The sequence below is a fragment of the Neofelis nebulosa genome, chromosome 14, assembly GCF_028018385.1.
Source record: "Neofelis nebulosa isolate mNeoNeb1 chromosome 14, mNeoNeb1.pri, whole genome shotgun sequence".
Taxonomy (NCBI): Eukaryota; Metazoa; Chordata; class Mammalia; order Carnivora; family Felidae; genus Neofelis; species Neofelis nebulosa.
Genome location: NC_080795.1, coordinates 29,850,371 through 29,852,828, shown reverse-complemented (window position 1 = coordinate 29,852,828; position 2,458 = coordinate 29,850,371). Strand labels below are relative to the sequence as shown.

At 35.3% G+C, this 2,458-nt stretch overlaps 1 pseudogene; it reads right to left on the bottom strand.

Moving 5' to 3' along the window:
• Window positions 1-1,237: 1,237 nt before the first annotated feature.
• Window positions 1,238-1,362, bottom strand: LOC131495182 (U4 spliceosomal RNA; annotated as a pseudogene).
• Between the last annotated feature and the right edge of the window lie 1,096 nt (window positions 1,363-2,458).

The window sequence follows — 2,458 nt, the reverse complement described above, 5'->3', positions numbered from 1 at the left end:
ACAGGAAAGAATGTCACTTACTAGTGTCCCTTTAAATGTTACTTACTATATGGAAGTTAGTTATGTCATTTACTATATGGAAAAAAATGTTGTTTTAATTGACTGTCACTCCATTGCATTGCATATTTGCATTTTGGCTGACATAACCATTCCTAATGTATATTTACAGAAACAAAAGTTTGGTTTCATTATGGAACAGAAGATCATAATATCTCATATTATCTAATATCTATATAATCTAATATGTCACTTGAAAGCAGGTGAGGATATAAATGATTAAAATAAAAATCACTTCAGAATTCAATAAACCTTTCAGTTATCACTTTCCAATAAATATGAACAGTGACACTAAATCTTGTGAGAAATGTAACAGGTTTCCTTTTGCTTTAAGCTTTACTGAGCTAGTGGCTGCAGCCATTCATTTCATAGGGCAAGGCTCTAGCTCATTCACACCCCGATCTTTCTCAACCCAAAGCCTTAAGACTTCGGTGCTCCGAGGGAAACTAGCTAGTTCAAGTCACCAGCGCAGATTCAGAAGTAACACTTGATCTCTGGTGCCCGCACCCAAGTTGTATAATTTTTAATTGTACATTTTGGCAGTAATTCCTGGTCAGACCTGATCGGGACCCAATTAGCCGTTGTTGGAGCTGACATATTGTTAGCAAATCCTTTAAAGTTATATAGTTGCATTTCTGAATATGGATTTGTGACTTGGGTTCAGAACTAAAGAAGAATCTTAAAATCCTAGAGTTTGGAGGAATTATAGATGTCTTCTACTTCAACTAAAGCCCATTAGGATTCTCTCAATACAAATAAAATCAGGCTCTGCTTAAATCCTTCTGTTAATAGAGGCCTCACTTCCTCACCAAGAAGCCATTTCTATGTTTTAATAGTTCTGATTGGGAGAAAGCCATAATCTCTGTTGTGCTGAGATCTGCTTCCAGTAATTTCTAGATATTGGTCTTAGTTTGACCCTCTAAAATAACAAAATGCTTGCTCACTTATTCTTCTGTGGTGGCTCTATAAGCCTGTAAGTATTGGATGATGATATTTCATCAGTATAAAAAAATTGCTTAGATACACAAATGTATTATATATAAAATACCTGGGAGAGAGAACTATAAATAAAACTCTATAAAATATGTTATGTGTATCCATGTGCATATGCGTGTGTGTGTGTGTGTGTGTGTGTGTGTGTGGAGAGAGAGAGAGAGACAGAAAGAGAGGAAGAGAGAGGTATGAGTTACAGCAAAAATAATATTGAAAAAGAAGAATAATTCCAATTACATTTTCAATTTCGATTAGCAATAATCGCGCCTCGGATAAACCTCATTGGCTACGAAGCTGCCACTGCGCAAAGCTACGTTTTCAATTTCGAATAATCTTAGAGGCCAGGAAGGACCAAATAATGACTTTAAGTTATTTAGCAGGACTATTACAAAACGTTCTGAAAAAGAATCATTTCCGCTCAAAGTAATTAGAATACTTGCATAATCTAACTGCAGTTGGTGCCTGAATAAAGTCTTTCCAGAGTAAGAAATACCATAACCACAAATCCTATGTTTACCAAGAATGCCAAATGTATTCAGTAATTATTTAAGCATTTTAAAGAATACTTTATAGGGAGAAATACTAAAATAAAAAATAAGGCAAGAGGAATGGCCTAGAATTTAAATTTTTCTATCAATTCATATTTGGTTTACGAATTGATGATTATAGCAATGCTAGTATACGGATTTTAAGTAGCATGGAGAATTTAACACTATCATTAAGTATGCAATTGTTTGGCCTCCACCTTTGTTCCTTAGGAAAACCAGAAATCGTCATAACAATATGTGTCATAAATACACGCACACAATTTGCTCACTTTTTAAACTGTAAGGGACCTTTAGATTCCTTAGTTAAACTTATTTTTAAAAATATCACAATTTCTCTGACATCAGTTGTCCTCTGCCTTCACTTAAGCTGGAAAAGACAATCTTAAAAAGATTAGCTAAGGGACACCTGGGTGGCTCAGTCGCTTAAGCGTCCAACTCTTGATTTTGGCTCAGGTCTTGATCTCACGGTTTGTGGAATTGAGCCCTGACACACTGAGCATGGAGCCTGCTAAGGATTCTCTCTCTCCCTCTCTCTCTTTGCCCCTCCCCTGTCTCAAAATAAATAAAATAAGCATTTTTTTTTTTTAAAGATGGTTTAAGAGTCGAGTTAGAACAGTACTAAGGGAGTTAGTACTTTAGAAGGTATTTAAAGTACTTTAAGATAGGCCAGGCAAAGAAACACTAGCATCACTCATAAACCAATCATTTTTTTAAGTATCCACCCTAAAGGCACAATGTTGAAAGAACAGTGGCCTAGGATGTAGGAGACCCTCTTTCTAGAATTTAATCTGCTACAAAATAACTGTATAAGCTTGGATTTTTGTTTTCCCACTGTGAAAAGAAGAGAGAAGAGAGTAAAT